Here is a 24,332-nt window from a genome sequence, read left to right as displayed (position 1 = left end):
GAACATCGATTAGGAGTCGGATTTGAGTGAAATTAGTATGGTTGGACTCATATTGGAATGAGTTATCGGATTTTGTGAGTTTTTTCTGATTCCGAGGTATGGGCCTAGGTTTGACTTTTTGATTGACTTTGGGCTTTGATTAAAGATTCAACCTTTATCGATATGGTTTATTTCCTTTGGCATTATTTGATGTTTTGAGTTGCTTTTGGCTAGTTTCGAGTCAATCGGAGGTTGATTTGCGCGGGATATAGTTTCTAGAGTGTTGTTTGGCTTGCTCGGTATTTGATTTGTCTTGTTCGAGTTAAGTAACATATCTAAACTTGGACTTGAGGGTAAATATCTCTGAGATCTATGATATTTGAGTTGGATTGGGGGTGACGCACGTGCTAGGTGACGGGTGCGGGTGCGTACACCGAGGTATTCATGATCCGGGTAGTTTGCAGGTTATTACATGCCTTGTTTTTCTATCATGTTTCTTTGATTTCATGTTTTCTCTATTTATGTGATTACGTGAGATATTATTCATGCTAGAAATTATGTCTAGGCCACCTGCTTAATTGTTTGAGACATGATAGGGCTATTTTCCCCATGTTGAGCTATGTGCCTTAGCCGTAGTCATACTGTACAGTCACGATAGTTACATCCACATGTTATGTATCTGTCTCTGAGCACTTTTGATGTGTTGTCTCTCATATTATCGGTGTCTTTGCACGGGACACAAGTTTGGACTGTAACTGAGGCATATGGTGATATTCCGTGTCATTGTTATATAAATGTGTTATGTTTCTGTGAGATGTTTGCATATTGATACTTGAGCGGATTGATGACTGATGTGGGCCATAGAGTCATATTTATATTGATATTTGGATCGGGTTGCACACCGCAACGGTTATATTAATATTGAGGTGACGTGTATGCCAGGCCCCATATTGGGCTAAGCTAAACTGATTTGAGGCTACGCGGGCACCAAGCCCCAACACTTGGGCTAAGTGTTTATGATTAGCGCTTGGGTAGGATCTGCCCCTCCGGAGTCTGACATGCCAGCAGTGAGCGCAGGCACAATATTTCATATACGTGCTTTAATGATGGACAGTTATAACTGGCACCTGTACAGTGCTAAGTGTGATTATTTTGATGAATCCATGGTAACGTTGTTAGGGCATTTGAGCCAGGCACCTGGAGTGTGCTAAGATTGTGTGTACTTAAGGAGTTCATTGTAAAACTGAGTTCTGACATGTTTATTTGACATGTATGCATAGAGATGTACATTACTCATGCTAGACAATGGCATGACATTTGATTACTTGACATGTAGGCATAGAGATGCATTTTTCTTATGCTAGACAGTAATGTGACATTTATGATTTGACATGTATATTTGACAGGTAGGCGTAGAGATGTATATTCCTCATGCTAGACGGTAGCTCACAATTGATGACTTGACGTGTATATTGACATATAGGCATAGAGATGTACTTTTCTCATACTAATTGGTAACTGAAATACTTATCTGGTGTTGTGAATTGGGAATACAGTTCTTTTGATAAACTCATGTTTAGTTGGTTCTCCGTGATGAGATTTGGAATTGACTATTTTACTTGAAAAGCATGCCTACTTTTCCGTAACTGTGATCTAGTTGAGCATATATCTCCTGAGTCATATATATTTACTAGCTTTACTACACTGTTATGAACTGTTATTGGCTATTGCTGTTGGTCATTGACTTTCTTCTGAGTTCGTCACTACTTTCAACCTAAGGTTAGGTTTGTTATTGAATACATGGGGTCGGTTGTACTCATACTATACTTCTGCACCTTGCGTGCAGATTTTTGAGCTGATGTTGTTGTGTATGGCAGGAGATTGCATTGAAGATGTACATGCATTCCGATTATAGTTGTCTCTTGTTCTTGGTAGCGTTATATTTATAAATCTGTTTATGTATATTTCGAACATATGATGTATTTATTTCGTACCGACTTTGTAAATTTTAAGTCTTAGAAGCTCATGACTTGTACTACCAATCCTTGGGATTTTGTATAGAAAGCTCAGTTATTTTATTGATTGATTGTTGTTATCCTATTTGAGTTGTGTTGTCTATCCTTTAGCTTACCTAGTGGGTTGGGTTAGGTGTCATCACGACTAGATGAATTTTGGGTCGTGACAGTAAATGAAGGACTTGTTTGTCCATGGATATTTTTTCCTTTTTTCGATTTGTTTTTCAAAAAGCGTGTTTTTCTATGAAATTTTGAAAAGTTTTAAACCAAAAAGTGGTTTTGACTACTTTTTCAAAATTTTAAGAAATTTTTGTTTTTTCACTCACGAAACTGCAACATCTTTTCAAGTGAAATGTATGTCCAAACATAATTTCAAATTTCAAATATAATTTTTCAACTTAACTCCAATACAATTTGTTTTCAAAAATTATAATTTTTATGTCCAAACGCCTACGAAAAGATTCTGGCTTTTCTCCTCGCGCATTTGCGGCAACATTATTGGTGAGGAGAATGAATAAGGATATAGTTGCATATGTAGCTCGAGGTCTGAATTGTCAGCAAGTTAAGTACGAGCATAAGAGACCTGGTGGTTTGCTTTATAAGTTAGAAATTCCTGAGTGGAAGTACGATCGTATCACTATGAATTTTATTGTTGGACTCCCACAGACTCAGAGAAAATTTGACGCAGTTAGGGTCATTGTGGATAGGTTGACCAAGTCAGCACATTTTATTTCGGTGGCAGTTACCTATTCTTCAAAGCAGTTAGCTAAAATTTACATTCGTGAGATTGTCCGCCTTCATGGTGTGCCCGTGTCTATTATTTCAGATCGAGGTACGCAGTTTACCTCACGCTTCTAGAGGGTTGTACAGCGTGAGTTAGGCACGCGGGTTGAGTTGAGTACAGCATTTCATCCACAGACAGACGAACAGTCAGAGCGCACTATTCAGATATTGGAAGATATGCTACGCGCTTGTGTTATAGACTTTGGAGGTTCTTGGGATCAATTCTTTCCACTTGTGGAGTCTGCTTATAATAATAGCTATCAGTCGAGCATTCAGATGGCTCCATATGAGGCATTATACGGAAGGCGATGTCGTTCGCTAGTTGGATGGTTTGAACCGAGAGAGGCTCGGTTGGTGGGTATCGATTTGGTACAGGATGCTTTGGATAAGGTCAAAGTTATTCAGGATCGACTTCGCACAGCTCAGTCTAGGCAAAAGAGTTATGCCGACTGTAAGGTTCGTGATATTGCATTCATGGTTGGAGAAAGAATATTGCTCTGGGTTTCACCTATGAAAGGTGTAATGAGGTTCGAAAAGAAGGGTAAGTTGAGCCCTAGGTATATTGGACTCTTTGAAATTCTTGAAAGGGTGGGTGAAGTAGCCTACAGGCTTGCATTACCACCTAGTTTATCAGCGGTTCATCCGGTGTTCCATATTTCTATGCTTCAAAAATATCATGGTGATCCGTCCCATGTATAAGATTTCAGCTCAGTCTAATTGGACAAAGATTTGACTTATGAAGAGGAGCCAGTAGCTATTCTAGCTCGGCAGGTCCGACAGTTGAGGTATAAGAGTTACCCTTCAGTTTGGGGAGTAATGCAGAGGTTAGCCGGTAGAAGCATCTACCTGGGAGTCCGAGTCGGACATGCGGATTAAATATCCACACCTTTTCACTAGCTCAGATACTTTTTCTAACTCCGTTATAGGACGAACGTTTGTTTTAGAGGTAGAGAATGTGATGACCCAAAATGTCATCTTTAAATTTAATAATTATTTCTATGATCTAAGACCTCAAAAGGCACTATTTATCATTCCTCGACTTGCGTGCACAATCTGTATAATTTTTCGAAAAGTTTTATATGAAAAATTGATTAAAATGTGAAATAGAGCCCTAAAACTCAATTGAGTTGACTTTGATCAACATTATGAGCAAACGGACTCTGATCAGTATTTTAACAGTTCTGGTAGGTCCGTATCGTGATTTTGGACTTGGGCGTATGCCCGGAATTTAATTTGGAGGTCCCTAACTTGAATTATCGCCAGTTGGCAAAAACTAGAAGCCTAAAGGCTTAAAGATTTCAAAGTTTAATTACAAATTGATTTTTTTTTATATCGGGGTCGGATTCGAGTTCTGAAAATTTTTTGTAACGACCCGACTTGTCGTTTTAAGAATTTATGCCTCGCTCAGTGGCTTAAGGTCTCGAGAAGTTTCATAATATGTATTAATACCCATGGGTATGGTCGAGTTTGATTTTCGGAATTTAATTAAAAGAACAATTCTTATTTAGAAGCTTAAATGGAAAGAATTGACCGGAGAGTTGACTTTTGAGCAAACGACCCCGGAATAGAATTTTGATGATGGCAATAGCTTCGTATGATGATTTCGGACTTAGGCGTATGTTCGGATTTGAATTTGGAAGGCCGTAGGACAATTCGATATATTTTGGCAAAAGTTGGAAAATATAAGATTTTGGAAAAGTCCGACCGAAGGGTGAATTTTTGATAACGAGGTCGGATTTCGATTCCGGAAATGGAAATAACTCCATTACGTCAATTATGACTTGTGTGCAAAATTTGAAGTCATTCCGGATTGATTTGATACGTTTCGGCGTAAAATATAGAAGTTAAAAGATTTGAAAACTTATAATTCGATTCGATGCGCGATTCGTAATTTCGGCGTTGTTTGATATGGTTTGAAGCCTCGACTAAGTTCGTATTGTATTTTGGGACATGTTGGTATAATTGGTTAAGGTCCCGGGGGCCTCGGGTGGATTCCGGAAGGTTAATGGAGCAATTCAGACTTAGAAGAAGCTGCTGGAAAATGGCAGCAGCTGTTAGAATCGCACCTGCGGAATTTTGGGCGCAGGTGCGACCATCGCAGAAGCGAGAAGAAGCTCGCAGAAGCGAAATTGGCTGGGCTGGACTGAGGCCGCAGGTGCGAAGAATTTCCCGCACCTGCGTGAGCGTAGAAGCGGAAGCTCTTCCGCAAGTGCGAGGGCAGCGCAGTAGACGTCGCAGATGCGAGAATTGGCTTGCAAAAGCGAGCTCGCAGGTGCGAAAAAATGGTCCGCAGGTGCACAAACTGGGAAGAATGTTAAGGACCAAAAATGGTCATTTCACCATTTTCGTTTTGGGATTTTTGGAGCTCGAATTTGGGCGATTCTGGAGGGATTCTTCACAAGCTTGGTTGGGGTAAGTGTTCTATATCCTAAAGCGATTGGTATGGTTGAACTCGTATCGGAATGGATGTTCGGATTTCATGAAAATTATGTCGGGTTCTGAGAGGTGGGTCCCGCGTTGACTTTTATTGACTTTTTGGAATAAATTTTTAAGTCGACGTATTATTATTCGGAATTATTTTCGATGAATTTTAATGAAGTTATACAATTAATTTGGATAGATTTGAGCTGCCCGGAGGTCAATTCAAGCAAGAAGGCGATTTTGGAATATCGGCATAACTTCAAAAAGGTAAGTGTCTTGCTTAACCTCGAGTGAAAAAATTTTTCCTTAGGCATTGAGTCTTATGTGTAATTTGTGTAATTGAAAACCATGTACGCGAGGTGACGAGTACGTACTTGGTTTATATGGTTTATATTTTTGGGTGTTATATACATTGTATGGAGCCTTGGGCTATTTGTTGTGAAATTAATTGATTTTGGTTATATCTTTGAAATTTGGTTGTGGCCATTGGGCAAATTGTGATATGAATTGATTTTTGTCATGTTGCCATGATTATTTCCCATGTAAATTATTGTATTGTGTGAGTTATTATTTTGAGAAATTGTTATGTCGTGTGAGTTATTATTTTGGGGAGATAAGGGTGGCATTTCACCGTTGATATTATGTGGGTATAAGGGTGGTATTTCACTGTTGTTGTGTTTGTTGGAATATTATCTGGGCGGAGCGATAAAGATAGTTATAAGAGTGATAAGGGTGGCAATAGGAGCGATAAGGGTGGCTATTGATATTGTCTGGGCGGAGCGATAAGGGTGGCTATAGGAGCGATAAGGGCGGCAATAGGAGTGATAAGGGTGGATATTGTCAGGGAAGATATGTGATGATGTGGGGTTGTGGTATTGATAATTTTCATGTGATATTGTGATTTTCTTGTGTTTATTTTTATACCTTGTGCAATTTATCTTGTTGTTGGTAAATTGATAACAATCTGATTTATGTTGAACTTGAGAGCATGTAGCCATTGCCAGGTGGATTATAAAATAAAATGTGGGCACGAGGTGTCGTGAGTAAATAATGAGGATATTTGGCACGTGAATTGTCCGTGCAGTTGTGATATGAAATGTGGGCACGAGGTGCTGTGATGAAATGATAATGATATTTGGCACGTGAATTGTCCGTGCAGTTGTGATATGAAATGAGGGCACGAGGTGCCGGAAAAATGTGATGATTTAATTATGGGCACGAGGTGCCGTGGAAATATGAAAAATGGGTTGAGACCCGTGTTTACAAAAAATATGAAAATGGGCTGAGACTCGTATTTTTATGATTTTGAAATGAGGTGTCACATGGTAACTCCTTAATCGAAAGAATTATATTCAAAATATTTATTTGAAAGGATTTTTATTCAATAAGAATTATAAGAAAGAATTATATTTAAAAGATATTTATTCAACGAAAATATATTTGAAAAAGAGTTTTATTCGTAAGAATTATATGTGAAAGATATTTAATTGAAGAACTTGAGTTAACTGGGTGTAATTATATTTATTAATTATTGAGTGATATTAAATGGTGATTTTACTGTCTTACTGTGCATATCATTGGTTGTTTTATGTTGCCTTTATTATCATTTGTTTTCTATTATTTTGTATATTATATTGCACAGATTATTAGGCTAGTGAGTGTCTTGACTGTACCCCGTCTCTACTCTATTGAGGTTAGTCTTGATACTTACTGGGTACCGACCGTGGCGTACTCATATTACACTTCTGCACATTTTTTTGCAGAGCCGGTATTGAAGATAACGGACTTGAGCGGAGTTAAAGCGGAATCGTAAGGATTCAAGGTAGAGCTGCTTGGTCTTCGCAGTCCCTTGGAGTCTTTTCATTTCATTGTACTGTTAACTTGTAATCAAACAGTATTGTATATTCGGTCCTCGTGATCATTCAATATATTCAGTTAGAGTTCGTGACTCAGTACTACCAGTCTTGGGAGGTTGTATATCGAAATTATTTCCGCTGTTAGTTTTGATTAGTTTCGGGAAAAAAAATGGCTTCAAAATATAATTGAAATCGGCTTACCTAGTCTTAGAGACTTGGTGCCATCACGACGCCTGTGGTGGAATTTTGGGCCGTGACATTTTTATAGGTCCGTTATGTCATTTATGACTTGTCAGTCGAATTTGGTGAGAAATGGAGTTGATTTGACGCGATTCGGACGTTCGGTTGTGAAAGAAGTTTTAAAGTTTTCTTAAAAATTTCATTTGATTTGGTGTCCGATTCGTAATTCTAAGTGTTAAATTGGTATTTTGATCGCGCGAGCAAGTTCGTATGAGGGATTTGGACTTGTGTGCATTTGGTTTGGAGCCCCGAGGGCTCGGGTGAGTTTCGGATGGTTAACGGATCAAAAATTTGAACTTGAACAGCTGCTAGAATTTTCTGATATCTGATTCTGTTTTCCTTCTACGCGATCGTGTGAATGTGTCTCTGATCGCGTAGGCTTAGTTGGGCAGTGGATTTTTGTTCTATGCGATCGCTTGGGGATATCCGCGATCACGTAGGGTTAACTGGGGGGCTGCTGAGTTTTGTTCTATGCGATCGCGTGAAGAGGGATGTGATCACGTAGCTCTGGGAGTTTGTGACTCGTGAACACGTGATGAGGGCTACGATCGCGTAGAGTTGGAATCATGTGTTTCGCGATCGCGTGGGCTAGTCCGCGATCGCGTAGGTCTGTGAAGCTGTGCATCGCGATCGCGTGAATGTGTCTGCAATCGCGTAGTTTTATTTGGGCAGTGAAAAAATTGTTCGTCGAGATCGCGTGTAAATGTTTGCGATCGCGGTGAGTAAAAATCTAGGCAAACAGGACTTAAGTTCTCGAAATGGGATTTCGACCCATTTTCCACCATTTTCGATTTTGAGCTCGGGTAAAACGATTTTAGGGCGATTTTCACGGAAAAATATAGGGGTAAGTGTTCCTTATCCTATATTGATTATATTTTATGATTCCATACTCATTTAAATCATGAATCCGTGAATTTATGGAAGAAAAATCAATTTTTTATAAAATTTTCCAAAAATGTAAAATGAAGATTTGAAAGCCAATCCGATGTCGGAATTCGATAATTTTTATATGGTTGAACTCATATCAAAACGGGTGTTCGGATTTAGCAAATTTTTTTGGGATTCGAGATGTGGGTCCCACTGTTGATTTTTAAAATAAATAGAACCCTTGAATTATTTTCTATGTGAATTTCATGTGTAACGATGTATAGTCAAGGTGACGAGTGCCTATACTTTAGCTAATTAATTGTTTGCATAATTGCTTGAAAAATCATAAATCATTTTAAATCATGAATTAATTATTATATTAATTATTTCACTCATATTCCTTGTCAAATATTAATTCTTTAATTCCTGCAATAATCGTCACATGCTTAATTGACTTAAGTGTCTTAATTGCAATTTGACATGTAGCATACTAAATATTAAACTGCCTATTTTTTCCATGATTTCCACAAATTAATTGTTAATTGTCATTGTTTGTTCATAAATAAATTATAATTATTGTGTGCCTTAATGCTTAATAGTTTCTCATTGAACGTGGTATTTATTGGAGTAATTTCTATTACATTTATAAGTTGTTAAAATATATTGGGGGATCAGGTTGCACGCCGCAACAGACTTATTTAAAAGTCTATATTGGGAGAACGGATTGCACGCCGCAACAGAATTATTTAAAGTTTATCTTGGGGGAATGGGTTGCACGCCGCAATGGAAACAAGTTGAGGGATTGTGACTGCTGAATTGATTTCAATTATTAAAATTATTTACTGGTCTTACTACTATTTCCGTTATTATTATTATTATTATTATTATTATTATTATTATTATTATTATTATTATTATTATTATTATTATTATTGTGTACAGGTTAATGTAAGCGACCTGTCTTAGCCTCGTCTCTATTTAGTCGAGGTTAGGCTCGGCACTTACCAGTACATGGGGTTAGTTGTACTGATACTACACTCTGCACTTCTTGTGCAGATTTCGGAGTTGGTCCCAGTGGCGTACCATAGACTTGCTCGGATTTCAGCTACCCAGAGGAGACTTGAGGTATAACTGCTCAGCGTTCGCAGTTCTGAAGTCCCCTTCTATCTTATCTCAGTTGTGTATTAAATTTCAAACAGCTTGAATTTTATTCAGACCTTTATTTGTATTATTCTATAAGTTTGTGCACTTGTGACTCTAGTTCTGGGATGGTATTTAGACATCGTTATTATTATGGATTATTCACTACATTTCAAATCTTACTTTTGTATTTGTTTCTTTGTTATTAATAAATTTAAAATTATTTTAAAATGGCTAATATTATTCTAACTTTGGCTTGCCTAGCAAGTGAAATATTAGGCGTCATCACGGTCCAGAAGATGGGAAGTTTGAGTCGTGATAAGTTCTATTGCACTTTTATTGTTCTTGGTGATGAACTGTGCAGTGTAACTGCAATTTTAGTAAAATAAATTTTTGCACTTGCACTTTCATAAATTCTTCACTTTGAAAGCGATGCCACAATGACCTGAATTAGATTTTGGAAGAACCCAAATATTGAAACAATCCTAGTTTTGCAATAATAGAGATGATTTAAAGGTGGGGAAGGGATCACAGGGTAATAGGTTAATTTTTTAGCGTAATGAGTCAAGTAATGGTTAAATGAACCAGGTAATGGACATAATTGGGTTATTGTGTGTGGGGGGGTGGGGTTGGGGGGGAGCTCTACTTGCCCCTTCTATTAGACTTATATAAGGGCAGATTTGTGCAAATTGTATAACGGATGGATATATATTGTCACGACCCGAAATTTCCTCCTTCGGATCGTGATGGCGCCTAACATTTCACTTGCTAGGCAAGCCAACGTTAAAATAATATTATTTATTTTTAAAATAATTTTTAACTTTGTTAATAATAAAGAACAAATACGGAAGTAAAGTCTAAAATATAGTGAATAATCCATAAAAACAACGGTGTCTAAATACCATCCCAGAATTGGTGTCACAAGTGCACGAGCTTCTAGAATAAATACAATTAAATGTCTGAATAAAATAAAGTTGTCTAGAAATAAACACACAGCTAAAGTAAAATAGACGGAGACTTCAGAACTGCGGACGCCATGCAGTTATACCTCAAGTCTCCTCCGAGTAGCTGAAATCCAATCAAGTCTATGGCACGCCGCTGGGACCAACTCCGAAATTTACACAAGAAGTGCAGAGTGTAGTATCAGTATAACCGACCTTATGTACTGGTAAGTGCTGAGCCTAACCTCGACGAAGTAGTGACGAGGCTAAGGCGGGTCACTTACATTACCTGTACGCAATATTAGTAACAACAACAATAATAGAAATAAATCAGGTAACTCATTTATAATAATTGAAGCTAACTCAATAGTCATAACCAATTATCATTTCCATCAATTCTGTTGCAGCGTGCAACCCGCTCTCACAATATATTCACATTCAGTTTTGTTGCAGCGTGGAACCCGCTCCTCCAATATATTCATTTTAATCAAGTCTTTTGCGGCGTGCAACCCGATATATATATATATATATATATATATATATATATATATATATATATATATATATATATATATATATATATATATATAGTCGAGTTTTAAATAAGTCCGTTGCGGCGTGCAACCCGATCCTCCAATATGGACTTTTAATAAGTCTGTTGCGGCGTGCAACCCGATCCTCCAATATATTCATTATAATTAATTCTGTTGCGGCGTGCAACCCGATCCTCCAATATATTCATTAACCAATTCTTATAGAAGAATTTCTCCAATAAATATAACAATTAATATAAAATTATAAGACAACAAACATACACTAATTATGATTTAATTACGAACAAACAAAGGCAAATAGCAAATTATTGTAGAAATCAGAGAGAAAATATGCAGTTTAATATTTAATATGCTAAATGTCAAATAACAATTAAGGCACATAATTCAAATAGCATGTAACAATTAATGCAGAAATTCAAGAATTAATATTTGACAAAGAATAGGAGAGAAACAATTATTATAACAATTAATTCATAATTTAAAATAATTTATGATTTTTCAAGTAAATACGCAAACAATTAATTTGACGACGTATAGACACTCGTCACCTCGCCTATACGTCGTTCACATGCATTTCACATAACAAATAATTTAAGGATTCTATTCCCTCAAGTCAAGGTTAACCACGACACTTACCTCGCTTTGGAAATTCCAATCAATTATTCAACCACAGCTTTTCCTTTTAAATTTGTCTCCGAAAGTTTCAAATCTATTCACAAACAATTCAATATACTCAATACGAATCATAGGAATTAATTCCATATCAATTTACTAATTTTCCAGATAAAATTTGGATTATTAAAATATTCGGCAGTGGGACCCACATCTCAAATCTCGGAAAAACTTACGAAATCCGAACACCCATTCCGAGACGAGTCCAACCATATAAAAATTATCCAATTCCGATATCAAATGGACCTTCAAATCTTAAATTTTTATTTTTGGAAGAATTTATAAAAATCTAATTTTTCTTCCATAAATTCACGGATTCATGATATAAATGAGTATGAAATCATGAAATATAATCAATATAGGATAAGGAACACTTACCCCAATATTTTCCCGTGAAAATCGCCCAAAAATCGCCTCTTGAGGTTTAGGGTTCGAAAAATTGAAGAATGAATAAAAAATCCCGTCTAAGTCCCTTTTACTCAGCTGCACGTGTCGCAATTGCGATCTGAGCTTCGCAAATGCGAAGGAACACTCGCAATTGCGATGCCCTTCACAATCCCGCTGCCTTTACAAATGTGAGGATAGTGTCGCATTTGCGACCACTGAACCTCGCATTTGCGAACCTGCCCTTCCCAGACTCCCATCGCAATTGCGAAGAAAATCTTGCAATTGCGAGAACATGCTGGCCCAGGCCTTCTTCGCGATTGCGATAGATACCTCACAATTGCCAGGCCTGTTTATTTCACATTTGCGAAGCCTGATCTCGCAATTGCGAGATCAGAGGCTTGCAACAGTTTCAGTTATACCAGCAAAACTTTTCAAGTTCAAAACATCTCGTGGCCTATCCGAAACTCACCCAAGCCCTCTAGGCTCCAAACCGAACATGCCCACAAGTCTAAATACATCATACGGACTTGCTCGCGCGATCAAATCGCCAAAATAATACCTAGAACTACGAATTTAGCACTAAATCAAATGAAATTCTCAAGAATACTTAAAATTCATATCTTCTCAACTGGACGTCCGAATCACGTCAAATCAACTCCTATTTCTACCAAATTTCACAGACATGACTTATATATTATATTAAACCTATACCAGGCTCTGGAACCAAAATACGGGCTCGATACCAACGAGATAAATCATTAATCAATTTTTTTAAATCCATAAAATTTCAGTCTTACAATTTTCATCAAAAATTCATTTCTCTAGTTAGGGACCTCGGAATTCGATTCCGGGCATACGCCCAAGTCCCATATTTTACTACGGACCTTCCGGGAACGTTGGATCACGGATCCGGGTACGTTTACTCAAAACTTTGACCAAAGTCAACTAAAAATTAATTTTAAATCCCAAAAATTATTTATTCATAAATTTCCACATAAAGGCTTTTCGGATTTACACCCGGACTGTGCACGCAAATCGAGGTGAGTGAAAGTAAAGTTTTTAAGGCTAACGGGCCCGTAATAGAGTCTTAATTCACAAGATTACCCTTTGGGTCATCACAATCTCCACCTTTAAAACAAACGTTCGTCCTCGAATGGACATAGAAAAGTACCTGAACTGGCAAACAAGTGGGGATATCTACTCCGCATGTCCGACTCGGACTCCCAAGTAGTTGTTTCAACAGGCTAACCTCTCCACTGCACTCGAACTAAAGGGTAACTCTTTAACCTCAACTGACGAACCTGCCGGTCTAGAATGGCTACCGGCTCCTCCTCATATGTCAAATCCTTGTCCAATTGGACAGAGCTGAAATCTCACACGTGGGACGGGTCACCATGATATTTTCGGAGCATAGACATATGGAACACCGAATGAACCACTGATAAACTAGGTAGTAATGCAAGCCTGTAGGCTACTTCACTCATCCTTTCAAGAATATCAAAGGGTCCTATATACCTAGGGCTCAACTTGCCCTTCTTTCCGAACCTCATTACACCTTTCATAGGTGAAACCCGGAGCAATATTCTTTCTCCAACCATGAATGCAATATCACGAACTTTACGGTCGGCATAACTCTTTTGCCTAGACTGAGCTATGCGAAGTCGATCCTGAATAATCTTGACCTTATCCAAGGCATCCTGTACCAAATCGGTACCCACCAACTGAGCCTCTCCCGGTTCAAACCAACCAACTAGCGATCGGTATCGCCTTCTGTATAATGCCTCATATGGAGCCATCTGAATGCTCGATTGGTAGCTATTATTATAAGCAAACTCCGCAAGTGGCAAGAAATGATCCCAAGAACCTCTAAAGTCTATAACACAAGCGCGGAGCCTATCTTCCAATATCTGAATAGTGCGCTCTGACTGTTCGTCTGTCTGTGGATGAAATGTTGTACTCAACTCCACCCGCGTGCCTAACTCACGTTGTACAGCCCTCCAGAAATGTGAGGTAAACTGCGTACCTCGATCTGAAATAATAGACACGGGCACACCGTGAAGGCGGACAATCTCACGAATGTAAATTTCAGCTAACCTCTCTGAAGAATAGGTAACTGCCACTGGAATGAAATGTGCTGACTTGGTCAACCTGTCCACAATGACCCAAACTGCGTCAAATTTTCTCTGAGTCCGTGGGAGCCCAACAACAAAATCCATAGTGATACGCTCCCACTTCCACTCAGGAATTTCTAACTTCTGAAGCAAACCACCAGGTCTCTGATGCTCGTACTTAACTTGCTGACAATTCAGACACTGAGCTACATATGCAACTATATCCTTTTTCATTCTCCTCCGTCAATAATGTTGCCGCAAATCTTGATACATTTTGGCGGTACCTGGATGAATAGAATACCTGGAACTGTGTGCTTCTTCAAGAATTAATTCACGAAGCCCATCCACATTAGGCACAAAAATACGACCTTGCATTCGCAGAACCCCATCTTCCTCCACAGCAACCTGTTTAGCATCACCGTGCCACACAGTGTCCTTAAGGACAAGTAAATGAGGATCATCATACTGCCTCTCTCTGATGCGCCCATATAAAGAAGACCGAGCGACTGTGCAAGCTAGAACCCGACTGGGTTCTGAAACATCTAACCTCACGAACTGATTAGCCAAAGTCTGAACATCTGCAGCTAATGGCCTCTCACTAACTAGAATATACGCAAGACTGCCCATACTCACAGCCTTTCTACTCAAAGCATCGGCCACCACATTGGCCTTTCCGGGGTGATACAAAATGGTGATATCATAGTCTTTCAACAGCTCCAACCATCTTTTCTGCCTCAAATTAAGATCTTTTTGTTTGAATAGATACTGAAGGCTACGATGATCAGTAAATACTTCACACGAGACACCGTAGAGGTAATGCCTCCAAATCTTCAGCGCATGATTAATGGCTACCAATTCTAAGTCATGAATAGGATAATTCTACTCGTGAACTTTCAATTGCCGTGACGCATATGCAATTACCTTTTCATCTTGCATTAATATTGCACCAAGCCCAATGTGAGATATGTCACAATATACCGTATACGATCCTGAACCTGTGGGTAATACCAACACTGGCACCGTAGTCAAAGCGGTCTTGAGCTTCTGAAAGCTCAACTCACACTCGTTTGACCATCTGAATGGGACACCTTTCTGGGTCAATCTGGTCAATAGGCTTGCTATAGATGAAAACTCTTCCACAAATGATAATAACCTGCTAAACCCAGGAAACTCCGGATCTCTATAACCGAAGTAGGTCTAGGCCAATTTTGAATAGCCTCAATCTTCTTAGGATCCACCTTTATGCCTTCTGGCGATACAACATGCCCCAAAAAGGCAACTGAGTCTAACCAAAACTCACATTTTGAAAACTTGGCATATAACTGATTATTCTTCAAGGTGTGAAGCACACTTCGAAGATGCTGCTCATGTTCCTCTCGACTGCTGGAGTAAATCAAGATATCATCAATGAATACAACCACAAAAGAATCTAAATAAGGCTTGAACACCCGATTCATCAAATCCATAAATGTTGCTGGGGCATTTGTCAACCCAAATGACATCACTAGGAATTCGTAATGCCCATACCGAGTTCGAAAAGCTATTTTAGGGACATCAGATGCCCTAATCTTCAACTGATGGTAACTAGACCTCAAATCGATCTTCAAAAATACCTTGGCACCCTGAAGCTAATCAAATAAATCATCAATTCTTGGCAGCGAATATTTGTTTTTGATAGTGGCTTTGTTCAACTGGCGATAATCTATACACATCCGAATAGAGCCATCTTTCTTCTTTACAAATAATACTGGTGCACCCCAGGGTGAGACACTGGGTCTAATGAATCCCTGATCAAGTAAGTCTTGTAATTGCTCTTTCAATTCTTTCAACTCCGGCGGGGCCATACGGTATGGTGGAATAGAATTCGGCTAAGTGCCCGGAGCCAAATCAATATAGAAGTCAATATCTCTGTCGGGTGGCATCCCCGGCAAATCTGCAGGAAATACATCTGAAAATTCATTAACAACTAGTACTGAGTCCATAGAAGGAGCATCCGCATTGGGATCGCAAATATAAGCCAAATAGGCTAGACACCCTTTCTCTACCATACGCCGAGCTTTCATATAAGAAATAACCATGCTGGCAGAATAGCCAGGAGTTCCTTTTCACTCTAACCGAGGCAACCCCGGCATAGCTAGGGTCATTGTCTTGGCATGACAATCCAATATAGCATGATAAGGGGACAGCCAATCCATACCCAAGATGACATCAAAATCTACCATATCAAGAAGTAGAAGATCCACACTAGTCTCAAGATTACCAATAGTAACCACACATGAACGATAGACATGATATACTATAACAGAGTCTCCCACCAGTGTAGATACACACACAGAAGCACTCAGAGAATCACAAGGCACAACCAAATATGAAGCAAAATAGGAGGACACATAGGAATAAGTAGATCCTGGATCAAATAGAACCGAAGCATCTCTATGGCAAACTGGAATAATACATGTGATCACAGCATCAGATGACTCGGCCTCAGTCCTAGCTAGAAAAGCATAAAATCAGGGTTGGGCCCCACCACTCTGAATTGCGTCCCTGGGACGGCCTCTAACTGACTGGCCTCCACCTCTAACGGTCTGACCTCCACCTCTAATGGCCTGACCTCCACCTCTAGCTGACTACCCCCTACCTCTACCTGGCTGAACAGGCGGTGAAGCAACCGGTGCCGGTATGATGGCACGCGAATCCTGCTGAGATCTGTTACTCGCCAATCTAGGGCAATACCTCCTATGTGACCAATATTTCCACACTCATAACACCCATCCTGACGTCGTGGCTGCTGAAGCTGAAGCTGACCCAAATGGGCCGGATAACCACTATAGTAACTCTGGAGTGGTGATGCACTGATAGGAGCTGAATATGCACTGAATACTGGCTGCCCAGAGTAAGGCATAATAGGACCGTGACTCCCTGAAGCACCGGGAGATACATGAAGTGCTGAATGAAACGGTTTGGGAGGATGACCCTTACCAAAATTACCTCTGCCTCCAGAAGAGGCATCACCGAAACTACCGAACTGATGAGGCCTCTTATCAGACCTCTGCCCTCTCTCTTGTGCAAGAACCATCTCGATCCTCCTCGCGACATTAGCAGCCGCCTGAAAAGAAATTTTACTTCCGATCTCTTTGGCCATCTGAAGTCTGATAAGGTAAGTGAGTCCCTCAATAAACCTCCTCACTCTCTCTCCCTCCATAGGTAGTAAAAGGAGAGCATGACGGGCCAAATACACAAAACGGGACTCATACTAAGTAACAGTCATACTGCCCTGCTGTAGACGCTCAAATTGCTTGCGGGATTCCTCTCTCAGTGTGATGGGGAGGAACTTTTCCAAAAATAGCTGAGAGAACTGCTCCCATGTAAGTGCAGGCGTCCGACTGGTCGGGTCAATGTATAATCTCTCCACCACCTCTTGGCGGAACCCGTCATCTGAAATACAGCAAAATCAACCCCATTAGTCTCAATTATACCCATGTTCCATAGCACCTCATGGCAGCGTTCAAGATAATCCGGTGGGTCCTCATAAGGTGTACCACTGAAGTGAACTGGAAAGAGATTAGTAAACTTATCCAGTCTCAATAAGGCCTCAAAAGACATGGCGGGCCTATCACCGATCTGTGCCGCAATAATTGGTTGAACTACCCCAATTGGCGGGGCTGCTGGAGCCTGATTCTGGGGAGCCATCTGCTCCGGAGCGGGAGTAGTGGGAGTTTTTGCTCCTCCCCCAGCCTGTGAGACGGCTGGTGCCACTGGAAATTATACCATTCTGGGCCACGCCCTCCATAAGACTCACCAAACGGACTAGAGTGTCCTGAAGCACTGGAGTAGCTATGAATCCTTCCGAGACCTGAACTGGTCCAGCTGGTACATTCTGAACTGGAACCTCCTCCTGAAAGTCCACCTGAGGTTCTACAACAGGTGCACTTGCTCGAGCTCTCGACTGAGCTCTACCTCGGCCTCTGCCTTGGCCTCTAGCACGACCTCGACCTCTACCCCTGACCATAGTTGCCACCAGGGGTTCTGGTCTTTGTCCATCAGTAGAGGTATTACGTGTTTTCACCATCTGCGAGAGAATAAGAGTAGAATGCTTCAATCATCGATGATAGAATTAATTCGCACGACAGAATAAGAAAGAAGTGATATTGTTCCTAAACTTCATAGCCTCTGAGAGATAAGTACAGACATCTCCGTACCGATCCTTCAGACTCTACTAAGCTTGCTCGTGACTCGTGAGACCTATGTAACCTAGTGCTCTAATACCAACTGTCACGACCCGAAATTCCCTCCTTTGGACAGTGATGGAGCCTAACATTTCATTTGCTAGGCAAGCTAACGTTAGAATAATATTATCCATTTTTAAAATAATTTTTAAATTTGTTAATAACAAAGAACAAATGCGGAAGTAAAGTCTAAAATATAGTGAATAATCTATAAAAACAACGGTGTCTAAATACCATCCCAGAATTGGTGTCACGGGTGCACGAGCTTAGGTCTGAATAAAATAAAGTTGTCTGAAAATAAACACACAGCTAAAGTAAAATAGACGGGGACTTTAGAACTGCGGACGCCATGCAGTTATACCTCAAGTCTCCTCCGAGTAGCTGAAATCCGAGCAAGTCTATGGCACGCCGCTGGGACCAACTCCGAAATCTGCACAAGAAGTGCAGAGTATAGTATCAGTACAACCGACCCCATGTACTGGAGCCTAACCTCGACGAAGTAGTGACGAGACTAAGGCGGGTCACTTACATTACATGTACGCAATATTAGTAACAACAACAATAATAGAAATAAATTAGGTAACTCATTTATAATAATTGAAGCCAACTCAGCAGTCATAACCAATTATCATTTCCATCAATTCTGTTGCAGTGTGCAACCCACTCTCACAATATATTCATATTAAATTCTGTTACAGCGTGCAACCCGCTCTCATAATATATTCACATTAAGTTCTGTTGCGGCGTGCAACCCGCTCCTCCAATATATTCATTTTAATCAAGTCTGTTATGGCGTGCAACCCGATCCTCCAATATGGACTTTTAATAAGTCTGTTGCAGCGTGCAACCCGATCCTCCAATATATTCATTATAATTAATTCTATTGCGGCGTGCAACCCGATCCTTCAATATATTCATTAACCAATTCTTATAGAAGAATTTTTTCAATAAATGCAATAATTAATATAAAATTATAAGACAACAAGCATACACGAATTATGATTTAATTACGAACAAACAAAGGCAAATAGCAAATTATTACAGAAATCACAGAGAAAATATGTAGTTTAATATTTAATATGCTAAATGTCAAATAACAATTAAGACACATAATTCAAATAGCATGTAACAATTAATGCAGAAATTCAAGAATTAATATTTGACAAAGAATAGGAGAGAAACAATTATTATAACAATTAATTCATAATTTAAAATAATTTATAATTTTTCAAATAAATACGCAAACAGTTAATTTGACGGCGTATAGACACTCGTCACCTCGCCTATACGTCGTTCGCATGCATTTCACATAACAAATAATTTAATGGTTCTATTCCCTCAAGTCAAGGTTAACCACGACACTTACCTCACTTTGGAAATTCCAATCAATTACTCAACCACAACTTTTCCTTTTAAATTTGTCTCCGAAAGTTTCAAATCTATTCACAAATAATTCAATATACTCAATACGAATCATAGAAATTAATTCCATATGAATTTACTAATTTTTCGAATAAAATCCAAAATTTATTAAAATATTCGGGAGTGGAACCCACGTCTCAAATCTCGGAAAAACTTATGAAATCCGAACACCCATTCCGAGACGAGTCCAACCATACAAAAATTATCCAATTTCGATATCAAATGGACCTTCAAATCTTAAATTTTCGTTTTTGGAAGAATTTATAAAAAAGTGATTTTTCTTCCATAAATTCACGGATTCATGATATAATGAGTATGGAATCATGAAATATAATCAATATAGGATAAGGAACACTTACTCAAATGTTTTCCCGTGAAAATCGCCCAAAAGTCGCCTTTTGAGGTTTAGGGTTCGAAAAATTGAAGAATAAATGAAAAATCTTGTCTAAGTCCCTTTTACTCACCTGCAGGTGTCGCAATTGCGACCTGAGCTTCGCAAATGCGAAGGAACACTCGCAATTGTGATGCCCTTCACAATCCCGCTGCCTTCACAAATGCGAGAAAAGTGTTGCATTTGCGACCACTGAACCTCGCATTTGCGAACCTGCCCTTCCCAGACTCCCATCGCAATTGCGAAGAAAATCTCGCAATTGCGAGAACATGCTGGCCCAGGCCTTCTTCGCAATTGCGATAGATACCTTGCAATTGCCAGGCCTGTTTATTTCGCATTTGCGAAGCTTGATCTCGCAATTGCGAGATCAGAGGCTTGCAACAGGTTCAGTTATACCAACAAAATTTTTCAAATTCAAGACATCCCGTGGCCTATCCGAAACTCACCCGAGCCCTCGAGGCTCCAAATCGAGCATGCCCACAAGTCTAAAAACATCATACGGACTTGCTCGCGCGATCAAATCACCAAAATAACACCTAGAACTACGAATTTAGCACCAAATCAAATGAAATTCTCAAGAACACTTAAAATTCATATCTTCTCAACTGGACGTCCGAATCACGTCAAATCAACTCCGATTTCTACTAAATTTCACAGACATGACTTATATATTATATTAAACCTGTGCCGGGCTCCGGAACTAAAATACGAGCCTGATACCAACGAGATCAAACATTAATCAATTTCTTTAAATACATAAAATTTCAGTCTTACAACTTTCATCAAAAATTTATTTCTCTAGCTAGGGACCTCGAAATTTGATTTCGGGCATACGCCGAAGTCCCATATTTTACTACGGACCTTCCGGGAATGTCGGAGCACGGATCCGAGTCCGTTTACTCAAAACGTTGACCAAAGTCAACTAAAAAATAATTTGAAATCCCAAAAATTATTACTTCATAAATTTCCACATAAAGGCTTTCCGGATTTACGCTCGGACTGCGCACGCAAATCAAGGTGAGTGAAAAAATAAGGTTTTTAATGCTAACGGGCCCGGAATAGAGTCTTAATTCACAAGATGACCGTTTGGGTCATCACATATATAGTCAAATATTTACAAGCATTTAAAGTATTTTTTAAAATTGAGGAATAAATATGACCCATTTCCGTTTAAATCACAACTTAAAAGAACTGCGTAACACAATTCATAATCCAAGAGTTATACTAACATAATTCAAGGTGTTTTATCGCGCCACATGTCCAATGTTGATAAGACTCACCTCCCGCTAAACAAATCGTACACTAAAAATGATAAACTAAAGAATGCAACTACTATGAGTTTGACTTTAAGCTAAAGACAGATTTTAAAAGCTGCCAAATCATGCTTTTAATATACTGTTTTACTAAAATGTCCCTCAAGAGTTGAATGACCAAATTACCCTCTACTTAATGATTTATTTATCAACTTTATTTATTTATTATTATATATGCAATATTATTACGAAAACTCAACGACCACTTTCTTTTCTTCTTTCTGTTGCCTAATATATCAACAATTACTTCTTTAATACTATATCTTTATTAGCCCGCTCTTCCTCCTCCTTAATTTTCTTATTTAGCTTTCATAACCCATCAAATTCCTGCTTCAAGTTATTATTCACGTATTCTAACATTCGCAAGTGGTAACAAATGTGTATGTAAGGAACAAAGATAAAATTACGAAAGTGTGAAAAATCAAACGATCGACAATATTATTCTCTGTGAAATATAAAGTGTTTTTAGTACATCTAAAATTCAAAACATAAAAATGAAATCTTCAAATGTATGTATTGTTTGTAGGTTTGTTGTACTTCTTTTACTCTGTTTTTAGTGTTTTATATTTTCTCTGAACATTTAGGAGGAATATTGAGATGCACGAAATTTTAGTCATATTATGAATATTCACTCTTTCTGGTGATGATCTTGGACTAAACGCGGGTTTAGTCTTTGTATGTTTATCTTGGCTAACATTTACAAAATCGTACTAATAACTGACTTTGTATTTATTGTAAAATATTAGTTGTTGAAACTCGTTTTGCTCACAAACTGCAGGTCTATTCATGCCATCATTCCTTGTGGGGAAGACAATTATGTGAAATTTCACAATATAAATATCACGGGAGGGGAAAACGTAAATTCTAATTGTTCCATCCTATTTCTCGTACTGATTGATATGGGATACACGTGCGTTGCACGTGTTTAAAAATTAGTATATACTATAATAAAAGTGGGAAGCCCTTAAGTCAAAAGTTAAATTACCTTTTTACCCTTTTAAAATTTTAATTACCCTACTTATTTTAATCTATACTATTTAAAACAAATTTAACCATTTATTTAACAATATATTAACAATAATATTTGTAATTTATAATGAAGAAAGTTATCGGATTTAACGTGTCCTTCTAAATATTAGTTGTGTTCATTCTGAATAGTCACTAACTATTCCTAACAACCGTTGGATGCCTTTCAAGATTAAAACAAAGCCCTCACTATAAAAGCCTTTATATAGCCGCCAAAAATGATCATCCATAACAAGTAAAAGGGCAGTTCAGCATTGCATCAATTGGGGATATAATTTTCATCTATTTGTATCGTATGAAAATTTTGTATCCTAAAGATGGTTTCATAACAAGTTAACAACGCCTTATTTATATTCTTGTACAATTTTACACTTTTAGATTATCTTTTAACATGTCTATAACAATGTAAGGATAGTAGTATTCCAATTACTTAAAGTCTTCGTTATTGTATAAGCATACAAATATACGGAGAGATTTAGAAAAAATACGGATGCATTTGGGTAATATGAAGCGGTGGTTAAAAAAGAAGAGAAAGGTAGTGGATGTGGCAGTGATAGAATTTAGTATGCAATCGATTATGATGACAAATGGCGACGAATAAAATTTGAATGCATAGTACCCATGTTTACATTTTTTTGGGGGGACAGTTCGTGCAAGGCCATTGAATACAATTTCATCTCATGTTCGTATAAAGCTTGTAACGACAGCCACATATTTGATTGATTTTCTATTAGTAAAAATCACCAGAAAGAAAAAAAAATTATGTAGCAAACTGCCGCATAATATACAAATATTCTTTGATTTTTTTAAACCTCACTTTTTCTCTCTTCATCAAGAACTGTTCTTTTTCGATTTTGTGGGCCTGGGCTAGATTATATATTAGCACCTCATAAATAAATAAAAGCCACTTAATTACATATAATATGACTAAGTATTTGATTGTTTATTTTGCAGGTTCTGAAAATATTCTGTTAATTTGAGCTTAAATTATCAAGTCGCTTACCAATGATCATATCGTCATTATTTATGGTTATTCTTTAACATTTATTTTATTACATAAAATATATTTTAACTAATGATCTTATGTGGTTATTAAAAATTAGATTAAAATGAATCGAGTTACGTCCCTTAAAAGTTAAATTATATATTTATATTTCTTAATTAAAAACCTAAATATCCTAATTAAAAAAAAAAAATACCTACAAATAGCCTCAACCCAACGTCTGGTACTCCTCACTAAAAGTCAAAACCATTCATTCAAAACCTTTTCTTCTCAAGGCCGATTAATATTTTTTATCTATGCATGGAGTAACTGTGTGATGACTCAAAATGTCATCTTTAAATTTAATAATTAATTATATATTCTAAGACCTCGAAAAGTACCATTTATCATTTCTTGACTTGCGTGCGCAGTCCGTAAAATTTTCCGAAAAGTTTTCATGCGAAAAAATGGATTAAAATGTGGAATAAATCTTTAAAACTCAACTGAGTTGACTTTGATCAATATTTTTAGCAAACGGACCAGGATCAGTATTTTGACAGTTCCGGTAGCTCAGTATCATGATTTGGGACTTGGGCGTATGCCCGAAATTTATTTTGGAGGTCCCTAACTCTAGTTATGACCATTTAACGGAACTAGCAATTTAAAGGCTAAAGATTCTAAGTTTGACCACGGGGTTGACTTTTTGATATCGGAGCCGAAATCCGATTCTGGAAATTTGAAGAGCTCTATTATGTCATTTATGATTTGTGTGCCAAATTTGAAGTCATTCCGGATTCATTTAATATGATTTGGCACGAGGTTTGCAAATTGAAAAGTTTCAAACTCAAAGTCCGAATCGAGGTGTGAATTGCAATTTTGATATTATTTAATATGATTTGAGACCCAGAGTAAGTCTGTATTATATTACGGGACTTGTTGGGATATTTGGATAAGGTCTTGAGGGGCTCGAGTGAGTTTCGGACGAAATTCGAATTGTTTATAGCAT

Source organism: Nicotiana tomentosiformis, chromosome 3 (assembly GCF_000390325.3).
Source record: "Nicotiana tomentosiformis chromosome 3, ASM39032v3, whole genome shotgun sequence".
NCBI classification, from domain to species: domain Eukaryota; kingdom Viridiplantae; phylum Streptophyta; class Magnoliopsida; order Solanales; family Solanaceae; genus Nicotiana; species Nicotiana tomentosiformis.
This window is presented reverse-complemented; position numbering follows the sequence as displayed.